This window comes from Myodes glareolus, chromosome 4, assembly GCF_982192425.1.
Source record: "Myodes glareolus chromosome 4, mMyoGla1.1, whole genome shotgun sequence".
Classification (NCBI taxonomy): domain Eukaryota; kingdom Metazoa; phylum Chordata; class Mammalia; order Rodentia; family Cricetidae; genus Myodes; species Myodes glareolus.
The window spans coordinates 62,375,461-62,391,433 of NC_142029.1; the positions used below are offsets into that span (position 1 = coordinate 62,375,461).

Consider the following 15,973-nt stretch of genomic DNA (forward strand, 5'->3'; position numbering starts at 1 on the left):
AAGAGATCTTATCCAAGAGATGAACACTGTTAAAAAAAAAATAAAAAAAGAGGTAATTTACACGAAAGTTGGGAGGGGGTCTGACTTCTTTGGGGAGTGTTACAGGAAGTGATGGTTTGCTTCTGAACTTCCAGGGTGTGTATCTACTACCCTGGTTTTAACGCATCAAATAGTGCTCATGAATTTTAAATGCTGTTCTGTATGGATGCCACGCTTTCATTTTCGTAAAGGCCTAGCACAAAATGCCGTGTCCCAAGACGCGGGATTCTCAGGCTTTCCACGTACAGCCTGGAAGAAGGTACTGATTCTGTAAACGTTCAGACATGTGGCTTGAACCATCATTCCATTTCCAGAGTCCAGAGGAGGAGGTAGTAGGTGCCATGAAACACAGAAGTGAGCTCTCGGGGAGCAGGCAGCATTCAGGCTGAGCAACTGTCATCATTTTTTTGTTTGTTTGTTTTTTGTTTTAAAGGGAAAGGTTCCTGTGCAAAGCTGATTATGTAACTATCAGTTATCCATCCCCACCCCATCCCCTACACACACAGACCAGGTAGCTAATCGGGATCTGATCACAGTCCAAGAAAACGTTCCTCGGGAAGCAGCTCACAAAGGATGCAGAAGTTCTATGTAAGCCTCAGCTCTTTACCTCATAGGCCTAATCCGCAGGTGCTTTATAAGTCATTTGGTTACAACAGTAAACAGATTGCCAAAAATTTGCAGACCACTCGCTTTTCTGAAAAGCGTAAATTATAGTGGAATAAATAAGACCCATTTGCATGCCAATATGCTCCCTTGAGCGGGAGAGAAAGGCCCGGAGTGGCATCTGGTCTCCTGCATATAGCCTGCCGCCTGCTTTCTCCCTGTGGCAGTCTGTATTTTCCAAAATTAGCCATGGCAAGGCTTTTCCAGACACTTTGGGCTCTCTATCAAGGTGTGGCGCCTACTCCCACTCCCTTGAACCTGAATGGGCTTTGTGGTGGCCTCAGAGACCAGAGCACAGAGAAGTGATGCTCCATGATTTGGTTACAAAGATGGTAATGCCCCTTCCTGGCTTTCTTCCTCCAGGGTCATGTACTGAGCAGATACAGAAAGGAGCTGGGCTACCCTGAAGTTGTTTCTCTAGCGATCACAAGGAAGCTCAGATACTTCAGTCCTCCCAGCCCAGGCTGCTGTGGGTTAGCTTCATACCACATCTGCCATCGGCTGCTCATCCAACCCAGAGGATGGAGCTGTTCCCACTGCACCCTGGCCAGACTGCAGGATTCATGAACCCAACAACCATGACTGCTGCTTTGCGGCCCTTAGTGTTGGAGTGGCTCATAACAAACCACTAGAGAGCCACACCAGAGAGTTGCTATGCCTGGGGGAATGCATAGAAATGCCCTCATCTGACCCCGAAGACGAGAAATTTAGAACTACGAAATAGCAAAGCTACCTAAAACCCCAAACGAGGGCTCTGTATTTTAACCCCAAGGAAGCAAACGTTAAATTCAGTTTAGGACTCATCTGCCTTTTGCCACTAATAAGGCCAATTTAGTGAACACGGAATGAATCTATTATTTGCAAAACCAGTCTCTCCAATATTTTCAGTTTTAATCATCTCAGAGAATTGTTGGGATTGTCAGCCCAGGCTGACAACCCTTTGCTTCTCCATGTAAGGGGCTCGGTTATGTACTATGTGTTTCCGTCGACACTGGCAGTTACAGTCTGAGACGGCGAGGCCTCGGATCTGATAGGCTCTTCATCGCCAGCTGCTATTGTGCACCAGTGGAAAGCAACCAGATTACAGCTAAATAGAAAGCCTGGCCCATTTCCTTATGGTGTGACCCTAGGCAAAGTGCTGAGTGCTTTGATTCATCTCTAAAATGGAAATAATGGCTATTTATCTTGCAGGGTGGTTACAGAGATACACAGGCCACTGTATATCAAATATCTAACATGCCTGGTACATAACAGGCAATTAACATGTTTCCTTTCCTTGGAATCCTGGCCAAGCTTTTAACTACAAGAAGCATGAAGACCCACGATTTATCTCAGATAATATTTCCTATTACGGCTTTCCTAATAGCAAAGTCGCAGCCCCTCCTTCTGTGTGAGCGATGCTCCAGCACCTCAAGGCAAAACTTCCACAAGAATAGTTATGGAACCCCTATGCTCTGTTTACTGTAACTGAGCCAATTTAACATGGCAAACCTGCAGTAGCTTCTCCCTTTGCTATCATGTAACTTGTTTATCTTTCTAAGTTTTATTCTTTGGAAATTCCAGACATGTGTACAATGTATCTGATCAAGCCTACCCCTCACCGTCCTCCCAACTCACTTCTGGAGCTCCTATTATGTCCCTCTACCAACTTCCTCTATGTATTTATTAGCCCAAAGAGTGCAGTTAGAGCTGTCTTTATGCTTATGGGTGTGGGATCATCCATGGGGGCATGGGGGAACCTGGGAAACTGGTTCAAACTTGGATGTGGGAAGTCCTTCTGTATATGTGTTGCTTTTATTGGTTAGTCAATAAAGAAACCACTTTGGCCTATGATAGGGAACAGTAGAGGTAGGCAGGAAAACTAAACTGAATGCTGGGAGAAAGAAGGCAGAGTCAGGGAGACACCATGTAGGCACCAGAGGAGAAAGACACAGGTTGCCAGCTGGAACCTTGCCAGTAGGCCACGAGCCTTGCAGTAAAATATAAAATAATAGAAATGAGTCACTTTAAGATGTAAAAGCTAGCTAGAAATACACAAGCTTTTGGTCAAACAATATTGCAAATAATATAGCTTCTGTGTGTTTATTGCGGGACTGGGCAGGACAGAAACCTCCGACAACAAAACTTGGTACCAGTGACCACACTCCTAAGAGAAAGTGACCCTCCCTCTTGCAGCTGCCAGCAATACCCAAACCTCCTTGGCCAGGGACAAGGCCTCTGGAGCCCCTCCCCATCCCAGCTGTAGGCAACTGGGTCTGTTGAATTCATACGTGCAATAACCATGTCATGTTCAGAGAAGAGCACGTCACGACAGTCCGCATTCTCTGGCTCTTACATCCGTTCTTGAGACAGGTTCTCAGTCTGTAGCTCTGGCTGACTTGGAACTCACAGTGATCCTCCTGCCTCAGCCTCTCACGTGCTAGGACTATATGTATGAACCAGTAAACTTGGGTTACTATCAAGGATCTTAAAAGTCAGTAAAGAACTAACCTGTTTTCTTTTCAAGGCACCTGCAGGCCTTTATGTTGTAGAAGTAACTGAGCTGAATTACTGACCACTTAAGGAGGGGCACGTCTCAGAAAACCTCTAGGTTTTAAAGATTTGACCTCACGATACAAGCAGGTGAAATGAAAGTTGTACAGACAGAACAGAGAATCAGTGAACTATCTGAATACTGTTCTTTCGTACAAACTCAGTCCAGGATTTTCAGGCTTCATTTGATGTGACCAAAAGATGGCAGGGTCACCCAGCCCAAATCTCTTATTTTACTGATGGGAAATGAGGCCTGGGGCAGTTGGCCAGCTTTCCTGCTGTCACGTATGCCTCTTGTGGTGGGCGGACTTGGGACTGGCTTCTAAAGTTTTCAGGCTGTCTCTGATCTACCTCCCACTAGTCTCAGCCTTCTGATGGTAATGAGAACCGGGTACAGCATGTATTCCTATTCTGATAGCTTCAAAGGTCTCAACCGGTCCCAGACTTATCTCCTAGTTTCGAAGCTACTTTCCTTGCCAAGGGAGGACTGGTTATTGTCTTGGACAAGAGCCCACCCTGAAGCCAGGGCCTTTGCTCTCTAGACCTGAAGAAGCTCTGTCAATGATTTTCATTTGAAACATTCTAAGACACAGAAGATGACTTTTATTAACACTCTAATGGATGCCATCCCTGGCAAGTGGCCATCCCCCAATGAGAAATGACAGGCTTCTGTCTTCTATAGCCTACTGATGAGCAGGGTCACTATTATATTCTATGACAAATGGGTGAGAGGCAAGCAAAATACATGTCAAAAATCCTCTCAAGCCTGCAGGCTCAGTCAGCACTTACCCACCCACCAGGAGTAAGCACTTTGTATTTCTTCCTTTCTAGGGACCAACGACAGTCTTTACATTTTGGACTGTTTTATTGTTGACTGACTATGTTGAATAACTTCGACCTATCCAAAGCAAGGTCTGTAGGCCTATGCACCATACAAATGCAAGGCAAGGGATAGAGGGGGCAAACATTCTTATTTAAGTCTATCTTATTTAAATCCACCTAAATTAGCACATTGATGGCGACAGACATGACTTTGATTAGGCACCCCACGGGGATTTGAACAGTTGACTACCGCACGTAGGTGAGAGAGAAATGACCACCAGATGGGGGAACTGAAACAATGAGCAAGATAAAGGGCTTGCCCAGCCAGGAAGCATACTGAGGTCATGGAAAGGAGGCAGAGAAAGCCAAGGACAGGGGGAGGCAACCCAAGGCTGGCACGCTTTTATCTGTAGGAAAGACAATGAGATGGATTTGGGAATAAGGGTGGGGAGAGCCGGGTCACAAGGCAGATAGCTCTGACAGGCCTGTTCTAACACAGCTTGATGGGAATTTCCTCTGAGGAGGGTAAACTCTATACACCCACACCAGAAAGCAGGATTCTCCTTCTCGTAGATACCTGCCATGGGTCTCCCAGTCCGAGCTGTGGGAATGAGGGTGCGTGGAGAGCCCTCCTCTCGACTGACTTAGCTGCTCCTCAGTGTGACCATGGAGATCGCTTTCATGTTAAATGTCATGACACTGAGTCCTACTTAAAAGCTAAATTTAAGCTTAGAAATGGACTCTTTGGAGCTCATATTTGAGGTTCTTGTTGCGTTTTGATTTGACAGCACTGCTCTAGGCTTTTGCTGCTCTAGATTTCCGGTGCTGTGGATTTTCAGTGTTCTAGACGCTATTGTTTCCACCATCCAAAGTTACCAGCGTTGTGGCAGAATGCTTAGCCACCCCAGGCGCTGGCACTTCCCGGTTCCATGGCAGCGCATGGCAACTTACATTTCCAGGGGCCTCACACCCTACGTGGTCTATGTGCAGCATGGTCACATGATCTATGTGTGCTGTGGCTATGTAAGCCCCTGTGCACATGCGCTAAATAGCCTTTGAAAGCTGGACACGCCAACTCCACCCTCCTGTTCCACCACATTTCAGACAGACCTGAGCATCCCCATCTCTTACCCTTACTTCTCTCTGTTAATAAACTCTTAAAGTGGGTTCTGTTGTATGTCTTGTGATGCGTCCTTGTGCCTGGTAATTTCACTAGATTTTTCACTGCTCTAGCTTTTAGGGGATGCTAATAGGAAAACCATTCTTTAAGAGATTACAATTGGTGTGTGTTTTGGCATCTTTTCAGAATCATGCATGTCTACACCATCTGAGGAGCTCAGGAACAATCTTTCTTATTGGAAGGCACTCGCTCAGTAAATAAAAGTTTGGCAGTCAGTCTGCCAATGTGCCTCCAATATGTGAGCTGGGATCAATCTGCCAGCTCTTAGTAATTCTAAAGTTGCAAAGACATTGCAGAGAAATTAACTCTGACCCCTTAAGAATGTATGCAAGACTAGAACGCAAATATTTGACAATAAATGTATTCTCCAGTTTTCTTTTACATGACCTATTCTTCCAATCAAAACCAACCAACCAAACAAACAACAAAAACAAGAACAGGTCTTGTCCCACAGGCCTGTTATCCACTGGGAAGTTTAAGGCAGAAGGATATGAGGATAGCCTGGTCTTCAAAGTGAGTTCAAGACCAACCTATACAACTTAGTGAGTCATGTCTCAATAAATATATATCTTTAAATGTCTGGGAATACAGCTTCATGGTAGAGTATTTGCCTAGACATCTAAGGTCATAGATTTTATTCCCAGTGCTTCCAACACACACATAGAAACATGATGACTCATACCAATGCTATCCCTTTTCATATTTTAAAGAAGAAATTACTTTAAATGCACTCTGAACATCTGAAAATGAATCAAATGCATGACAAACAATAACAAATTCATAATTCTTCCTATGTACAAGGAAAGCCTCATGATAAAAAGAAACCTCCACTGAAGATCGTGAACCAAAAAACTGGAAGCCTTTGATACCAATCCTATCAACAGACAGGGGAGTCACCAGCCACCACTTTCTGTAGCCAGAGCGAAGCCAGTAGCCAGCACTGTCTGCAGCCATGGCGAATCCAGTAACCAGCACTGTCTGCAGTCACAGTGAATCCAGTAGCCAGCACCGTCTGCAGCCACAGCAAAGCCAGTAGCCAGCACCGTCTGCAACCAGAGCTTTTGTGCCTCCCCCACGAGTTGTATCTAAGTGAAAAGAGCATCCAAGCTTACACCTCCCACCTCTGAGCTGGAAACTGATTCATCTCAGAGACACCAACAAGCACATTCAACAGCTGCTAACGGCCATTATTTCTGCACAAACCCCAAAGTTGTCCTCCCCCAAAATGCCATCCTGTGACAGGGTACTTGATCCCAAAAGCCCCACCAGAGGGCTGTTCTAGGCTTCCTACCGGGAACACAGTTTGACCAATCATGTTTTTTTTCCTCCCCATGAATCTGAATTGGATAAATACAGGATATTTCATTAATAACAAATCTTTAATTACCACCTTTGCTTCATGAACTAAAATGAAGACATAAGCTGGCATAATATTTACATAAATACTAAATACCTACCTTCAGACTGAGCAGTCTTTCTCAGTGACTTGTGTTATTTTAAGTTCCTATCTATTTTAAATCTGGGTTGTTTTTTATTCCCCCAGAGTCTAATTGGAATTCTTCCTGACTTAAGCCCAGATTGTAAATTCTCCCACAGACATCAGGTCTTCAGGGTGGCTGCAGAGATCACACTCCTCCCATTTTTGACTACACATAGCATCTGGGGCCTCTCCTGCCCAGGTCTTGCAGCTCATCACAGGATGCTCCGTCCTTACCCATTTGCCCACCTTCACCCCTTCAGCTTTTGCTCCTTCCTCCCTGAACTTACCTCGGCTCCACCACCCACCGTGTGTTTCCATTCCCGAGCAGAAAGAGCCATGAATGCTGCCGGCTTACTCTCCCCACTCTGTGGCCTTGTTCCAATCATGGAAACATTCCTATGGCAACCAACAAGCACCCCCATCTCGCTCCCCTTCCATGAAAGTTTCCCTGTTTGCAAGGCAGGCATTTGGCAAGGACACGGAATTGCTTTAGCTTGCCTAGCAACTGCTAGCTTGCTCCAGCCCTCTTAATGGGGATTGGCTTTTCCCCTCTTACCTTTTAACACACTCACAGGAGCTTGCTGGTTCCTGAGAAAAGGAGAGCTATTAGTTAGGCTTCACCGGGCACTGGCCTGGAGAACACACTGATGTTGGACAATCTGGAACCTTGCTATTGTCCCAAGGGAAAAGATATCCACAGGCTCAGGGCAATGTACTGAGCACGGACAACTCTAAGGTAGTTCCAGGGAAATTTCAAAATTCTTAAAGAACTCAAGAGCCTCCTCATTCTTCGCTAAACAAAGAGCCAAAATATCTAAAGCGGCCTCCTTTCAGAAAACCAGATTTCTGGGCTGAGGAGATGGTTCAGTTGGCAAAGTGTCTGCCTTGCAACCACAAAGACCTGAGTTTGATCTCTAGAACTCACACAAAAAAGTCAGTCTTGGTAGCACACACCCAGCAACAGGGAAGTGGAGGCAGGAGGATATCTTGGGGCTTTTTGGCCAGCCAATCTAGCCAAATCATGAGCTCCAGATTTAAAAGAGGGAGAGGGAAAGAGATGGAAAGACAAAGAGAGGAGACAGAGAGACAGAGAGACAGACAGACAGACAGACAGACAGACAGACACACACACACACACAGAGAGAGAGAGAGAGAGAGAGAGAGAGAGAGAGAGACTCTGAATAAAACAACAATACCAAGGTAGAGAGCAACTGAGAAAGACACTTGAGGTGATCCCTGGCCTCAATACTCACAAATCTACCAGGATTTATTCACCCATTATGTGCATATTTGGGGCCCTCCTGTTTTACTTAACAGGCAGCATGCAGGTATTTTAACAGGTTGTACCTTATTCTCTTAGTTTATTTTGGTAACAGGAATGAACATAACCTCAAATGACTAATGCCGCGGTATTCACTTTTTTCCCCCTTGCACTAAATTCTAAAGATTCAACACACCTATAACCTAATTTGGGTATCCCAGGTGAAATACCGTTCCTGAAAATCTCTGCAGGGTGAGAAGCTTAAAACAATGAATTAGTTCTTGAGGACACTGCCTGAACAATCCCACACATGCCTAGTGGCCTTTTAGGAAAGATGCCGACAGTGGGCAACTGTGAGTGCTTGCTTCTCACTGCAAGGCCAGATCCAGGAGAAAGATGGAAATTACTAGAAAAGCCTTTCTCCTGCAGCCAATTGCTCTCCACAAGAAAATCGGGGCAAGTGCTGCAGAAGGGGAGAGTGCCAAGTTAGGAAAGGAAGAAGCAGAACTGAGAGTGGACATAGATAGACACTGTCCACGCGGGCATGATTAGACTCCATCAATGTGGGCAAGGATAGACACCATCCATGTGCATATGAGTAACCACTGCCCGTGTATAATGAGACAGTGCCTTTCTGCCAGCAGAGAACCAAAGACCCATATCTTCTACTACCGGTGACAACTTTGAATTTCTTCTAGAAAATTTCACTCTCATGGCTGTTTAAACGACAAGGACAGCATCTGGTCACCGTGTCCTAATCCAACAATGAGACTCGGTACATGTTCAATGAGCAGTTACTGAAACAGATTTTAGGCATGGCAGCTACTGAAGATATGGACTGAAATTTGATCCTATCTTCACTATCAGATTCACAAATTCAAATTGCTCATACTCATTATTGAGAAAGATACAGAGGAAAGGACTTTCCCATGCACCTTTCATGGAAGCATAAATTAGTATAATCATTTGGGAGGACAATCTGGCAGCATTAGAGAATGCTTGCTAAATTCACACATTCTATTTTTATCAGTGAGCCTCTTACAGTATCTGATAGATAAGCCCACAAAAACAAAAGGATATTTCTAGGGACGTTTGGTGGAGGACTGGAGCAGAATAAAACTAGAAAAATCTAAATGTCATTAAACTATAGCGTATGAACACAAGTTCATATGAGTCCTATCAGTGATTCAAAATGAGGCGAGTCTTTGCATACTGATAAGGGCCGATTTCTTACATCTATTGCTAAAAATGTATACTGCACAACAAAATCCATACATTTGCATACACATAGACATGTTAAGTGTTTATGTTCACATGTGCACATGTATGTATGTGGTTGTACCTTAATAGACTGTAGCTTAAAAGAGATTACTCCTGCAGATCAGGTGTCCTATGTAAGCTGTACAGGGAAGTGGTGTGTCCCAGCAGGAGCCAACGACAAAAATAGAAGCAGCAGCCTATGTAGGCTGTTCTCAGAGCTTGTACTATCAATGTGTTGGGCATTTTAAGTATTTTAGACTTATTAGAAATGAAAAATTGGATCAGGGACACACAAATTAAAAGTTATAGAAACAGCGACACACTGCAACACAGCAAATAAGCTAAAATCAGTGGCTTCCTAATGGGAGAATCCTTTATTCAGGAGAGGAAGAAGCGGAGAAGTGACTGCTGATGCTAAGTAAGAAACACCCTAGAAGCACCATCAGCATCTAAAGAGAAGGAACCGGAAAGGGGATTCAAGAATTTTAAATGATGTTCAACCACAACCGCAACAACAGAAACTTACCACTGAAAATTTGTCTCTGGGGAGGGAGAGGGTTTACTTCATGCAGAGAGACAGCAGGAATTTTCCCTTAGCAATTGATAACTCAGGAACAAGCAACTAGGAACCATGGCGTAACATTAATTCTTTCCAACTTTTAAAGGTTAGAGAGAACACTCCATTAAAAAAATTAAACTGCTATAGTTCATTTCCATATCACTCTCAACTTCCCAACCATTCCTCTCATTTTTCTTATAACTGATGCTCATAAAACTCCCAGAAAGCTCCTGACACTGCCACCTTAACTGTCCATTGTCCTCCTAAGGCCAGGAGAGCTCAGCAAGCCAGGCGTAATGACTGTTGTGGTGACTTTCAGTAGGGACAAATGAAGTCGCCTGTCCAAAGAGGTGCTCTCTCCATTTTTATCACACGTAAAACGAGATGCTTCAGCCTCTGAACATAAACTGCAAAGGACGAAAGATTGAATCAAGATGACAGACGAATTTGTATGAGTTGACTCTTTGGTTAGAGACCTAGCTTTTCCTCCAAAACTGCTAAGGATAGATTACAGACGTTATCAAGGAGAAGAGAATAAACCGAGCATTTGTTGTGGCTTGAATCTGAAGCCTCTCCAGGAGACTCCTGTTTTGAACATGCAGTTGGTGATGTTTTCTTGGGAAGCTGTACCAATGAGCACATGTGGTGGGAGACAGCCACTAGGAATGGACCTTGGAAAGGTATCGTCCCAGCCCTTGGTTTCTGCCTCTTTCTCTGCCTTCTGGTCCACCATGATGTAAACAACCTCTGCCGTGTTTGCTCACTGCCGTGACCTAAGCCGCTCCACTATGCTTCCACTGCACGGTAGACTGAGCCTTGTAAAACTATGGGCCCAAACCAACCTTTCTGCCCTTAAGTTGCTCCTGTCAGGCTATTGTGTCCCAGGGACATGAAAATAACAAATATGGTGTTTGTTGGTATTTACACGGAGTTAGCTATCAAATACGATTCACTGTAACACCCCTCAATAACTGCTCGATGTTCTTAAGATTCCAAATCTTCTCTCTGTTGGAGGTCTGAGTCTGTTACTCAGATCTCTGGGTCAGGTAAAGAGGAAGGTGGCAGCATGCTTCTGGACAAAGAGTCCCGGGCCAGGATTCAGAGTCTCTAGTCCAAAAGCTGTGAACAGCTGGGGACAGATATATTAGACCACATGCAGTCATGCAGGTGTGGTTTGAAAGTTATAGGATGCCAAAAAGCTTGGTTATGAAGATAAGCAACTGTTTCCCTTTATGTAATAATGCTGAATGAGTGTATTCATTCATGACTCTGTTCCTTATCTATAAAATGGGACAAGCACTCACTTCATGGACACAGGATGACGAGGAGAGCACAGATAAAATGTTCTTAGGATGGTATCTGGCATAGTGTGATATTCAAAACCATTAGCCATTTCCTTAGTCCAAAGCTACTGGATTTACCCAGTGCCGCAAAGACTCCAGATGGGACAAAATTCACAGCTGTCTTTTGTAACATCACAAATGACCACAGCAGGACGGCTGGAGCAGGAACTCAGAACACACAGATGGATAACTGAATGCAAGGGACAGAATGCTGATTGTCTCTCTTAAAGGTTGAATGTCTTATACCCTAAAAGAGAGATGTCCTGGGGCCGGGTCTTCCTTTCTTCTCTGCAGCTGGCTGGTGTGTGGTCAGTGATCCAACCCCAGACAGCTGAAGCTGGGTGAATGAACATTGGACATAATGTACACAGGCAGTACCTCTCAACACAAACCCCTTGCAGTTTCCACCACAACACTGACTGATATTGATATTAAAGGGCAGTTCTTTGGTAACACAGTGGGAATCCAAAAAGATATACTGGCACACATACATGCCTTGACTCAATAATTCATTCACGCAGTATTCACTGTGGGCTATTCTTCTACAGAAGTTGTTTAGGAATGACAAGGCTTATTTCCTGCCATTAAAGAAATCTGACCAATCTTTTTTTTTTTTAATGGGTAGGGTGGCCTCTGTTTCACACTCAAGTCTAGATATTGTGGGGGATCACTAATCGTATTTCTCCATGTTGGGTTTCTTATGGACAATTCTGCTCTTCATCCAAATGTTTAAATGCCAGGATGTGTTTATCCTAAAAGAAAAGATGGAGAAAAATGGAAAATCTCACTCAAAAGGATGTAATTGTTTCCAACAGTATCTAAGAGATGTAGGGGAATATAATTAATGATTTTTTTTTAGCAAACTCGTAAGGATGAAAAGATGCGTGTGACGATACTGAATTATGGTGAATCAAAGAAAAGGATTTTTATTAGAGTAATTCAAATTAAGTGCTAATAAAATATTATCAAGTAGCATCCCTCCAAGGACTACCTTAATGGTGAGAATCACTCATAATCACTACATGGTTAGGATGCAGATACAAGGAAGGCTTTTAAAAGCATATCTCCTTCTTGAGCAGGCTAATGTGCTTCTTAGCAAATGTGTTTACACTGGGAACTTGTGCTGTGGGTCCCCCTTCATTGTAGACAAAATAAAGTCAAGTAGATTTACCCCAGAGAAAGTACTGAAGATCGTGAATGAATGAGGTCTAAATGAACTGTGTTTCTAAAGCGAGCAGGCTCTGTCAGATGGTTGTAGCCAACTGCATCTGGATGTTTGGGGAAATGAGTGTTTATCCTCCACGCTATCACAAGAGCTTCTGTCTTTGCATACAAAGCAGGAGAGCGCTGCTGAATGAAGGCATATCACATGCTGAATGGGTCCCTGAGTGAGTGGACTGAGGGAAGCGCCTGTCTGTCTCCCTTTTTCTCACTTTTTCTTTCCCTTCTTCTCTGATGTGGTAATCTCTGAGAACATTTCAAACTGGAGAGCCCGTGAGAGATGACATCTTATGCCCCCGATGCCCCCCTCTCCAAATACACCTGAGAAATATTCTTTACCAGCCTGTGTCCCATATGTGTAAATAAATCATATTTACATTTCCCAAGCCCTGAAGAGTCTGCAAAGAATACTGACAAATGTCACCTGGATTGAGGACCACCCGTGACACAGAGCAGGATAGTGTCTTCATACTAAAGAGAAGTGGTGGGAGACAGGGGAAAGATGGCTCAGTCACTGAGAAAGAGTCAGAAACAGGCAGGTTTGGAAGAACAAAAGAAAGGCAGTTGATTTCAGAGATAATTCAGAAATATTTTTGCAAGCACAGAACTTAATACAAATCATAATTAACTTCAAAACACTGAATTTTCTCTTATTCTTCCCCTTGGAGAGAAGTTTTCACTTCAAGGCATATCAAGTCACGTTACAGTACTCTCTAACCATTAAGTACTGAGCTAACGGGGTGGGGGGAGCAACGTTTTCCTCAGAGACACAGAAAACCAACCACCACCACCCCCGGTTAACTGCAGTATCGCTTTAGATCATGGCAAGATCTCCAGACTGGGAAGCATTAGGTGGTATTGACATCAGCATCCTCAGGTTGTGTTAGCTGGGTGTGGGAAACCACACAAACCTGAGCACTCAGCAGGAGGTCAGAGGCCACCTGAGCACCATGTGACTCCCTGCTCTGAAAAACCTTTGTTGTTGGTGCTGAAACAAGGTCTCATGTATCCCACACTGGCTTCAGGCTGGCTTTGAATCCCTGGTCCTCCTGCCTCTGTTCCTTGAGTGCTGGGATAACTGGCATGAACAACCAAGCCTGGCTATCAGAGAGAGGGGCTTTGTGGTTGTTTGAGAGAAAATGTCCCCAGAGGGAGTGGCACTATTAGGAAGTGTGGCCTTATTGGAGTAGGTGTGGTCTTGTTGGAGGAAGTGTGTCACTGTGGAAGCAGGCTTTGAGGTCTCATCTAGGCTCAAGCCACACCTGTTGCTTTTGAGTCAAGATGTAGAACCCTCAGGTCCTTCTCCAGCACCATGTCTGCCTGCATGCCGCCATGTTGCACCACGATGATAATGGATGAAACCTCTGAAAGTGGAAGTCATCCCAATTAAATGTTTTTCCTTTATAAGAGTTGCTTTGGTCATGATGTCTCTTGACATCATAGAATAGAAATAGAAGCCCTAACTAAGAAAGACTTTTAAAAATAAACCCCAAGAAAGGACTTTTTTTTCCCTTATGTGTATCTATCTGAGTGTTTATGTGTTTTGTATATATGTATTGGTATGGATGTGTGCATGTGTGTGGCATGTGCAGGTTATGCAGGTCAGAGGTAATCATGGGTATTTTTCTTACTTGATCTCCATCTCATTTTTTGAGGTAGGGTCTCTCACTGAATCTGGAGCCTGTAAGTAAGTCTGGCTAGGCTGGGGTGCTCATGGATCTTCTTGACTGCCCCCCACCCAGCACTGGGGTTACAGACATATGACACTTGCACCCAACTTTTTTTTTTTTAACATGGGTGCTGAGGATCTGAACTTGGGTCCTTGTGCCCACATATGAAGTGCTTTACTGGGCGAACTATTTCCTCAACCCGAAATTGGTATCTTAAAATTGTTTCTCCCAAGCAAGGGGCTTTGCATACTTGAGAGTAGCAAACTACATACTTATGTGGATTACACCAAAGAACTGGAACCATTGAAGAAAACACACAGCTAGAGTGAAAACTTTAGAGACATTTTGAGAACATGTCTTCTGGTGTATCTGATTTTTTTTCTATTGAATCTAGTGTATTCAACACAATGCCACAAAATTTTTTCTTAGCCTATATTAGTCGTAAAGCATTAATGGCTACTGACCTGTGAACATTTTGTACTTTGAATAAAATATAATGATTGAACCACCATCAAATAAAGAGAAACACAGACATATAGACACAGACATACCACCCTATCCCTAACCCTTAACAAATATATTGCAAGTCCAGCTGTTGGGGAAGAAGTCATTATGAAGGACCTGCAATGTCAGCAGTGATCACCATGGAAACAGCAGCCAATGGTACTGGGTAATGCTCAGCTCCTGGTACAATGATGTGGAATCTGAGTCTCTGATGTGGGATTCCCCTCTGTATACTGTGAGTATCACTGGTTAATAAAGAAACTGCTTTGAGCCTATAGCAGAGCAGGGCAGAACAGAGCTATGTGGAGAAAACTAAACTGAATGCTGGGAGAAAGAAGGATGAAGTCGGAGAGAAGTCATGTAGCCCCGCCTGAAACAGATGCTGGTTGGAATCTTGCCGGTAAGCCACGTGATGCACAAATTACTAAAACGGGTTAAATTAAGATGTAGAGTTAGCCAATAAGAAGTTAGAGCTACACTTCCTAGACCTGGATGGAGTGGGGACCTTGGACTTCCCACTGGGCAGGGAACCCTGACTGCTCTTAGGACTGGAGGGGGAGGGGGAGGGCGAGTGGGGGGAGTGGGAGAGAAATGGGAGGAGAGGAGGAGGTGGAAATTTTAAATAAATAAATAAATAGAAGTTAGAGCTAATGGGTCAAACAGTGATTTAAACTGTTACTGTGTGGAGGCTGGGACGAACAAGCAGCCTCCTACAACAAATCTCCCTTAGAAAGTTTTGTTAGTTTGTACAAGAAGCCTAGACTGTTTAAGAGTTCTTTCATCAGGCATTTGAGGAATGCACATGAGAAGAACATACTCCTTTCTAAGGACTGGTCACAGTTCAGATGCAAAACAGTGAAGAATGATTCTGAACTGTTCCTGACTAACCTGTCCTTGAGCAAACAGTTACCAGAAACTGTTCTGGCACAGCCCATCAATAGCCACTAGGTCCACAAGCAATGGTTCCCTGGGACATCAGACCAAGTTTCAATATCACTGTCCAGTTTGGGATCAACATCCACTTGATGCTATACATTTCTACTACCTGTGATGTGGTCTGTGGTTTTTATTTGTTTATTTATTTGAGAGAGAGTTTTTCTGTTTAACAGTCCTGGCTGCCCTTTCGCTTTGGAGGTAGGCTGGCTTCAAACCCGCAGAGATCCTCTACCCTTGAGTGTTGAGATTAACTGTGTGCCACCACCACCCAGCTGGACTGATAGTTCTTAATTTCCAGCACAGAGAGTCAAATGAATAATACTAGAATTGAATATAAATACATGAAACACTGGTTTCTTCTTGCACTCAGTGCGATCCCCCTCACATCTGACATTAAGAACATCTGTTTCAAGTTATGATGGACCCATGCCAGCTTAGGAGTTGTCTGATTTGATGGCACAGTGCCTACCCTAAGGGGAGAAGGCATCCTAGAGATGCTTCAG

General features: G+C 44.0%; 1 protein-coding gene across 7 annotated transcripts in view; it reads right to left on the reverse strand.

Moving 5' to 3' along the window:
• The window catches only part of Tmem108 (transmembrane protein 108), a 281,925-nt gene that overhangs the window by 200,736 nt on the left and 65,216 nt on the right, over positions 1-15,973 (reverse strand). The window contains exon 1 of one of the 7 annotated variants that reach the window (XM_048417295.3): positions 7,004-7,123. The exons of 5 other annotated variants lie outside the window; for them this stretch is intronic. The gene's annotated coding sequence lies outside the window, so the exon portion shown is untranslated. Of the gene's footprint in view, positions 1-7,003; positions 7,124-15,973 lie in introns of those variants that run through there. One more of the 7 variants, XM_085689650.2, reaches the window with a different exon arrangement.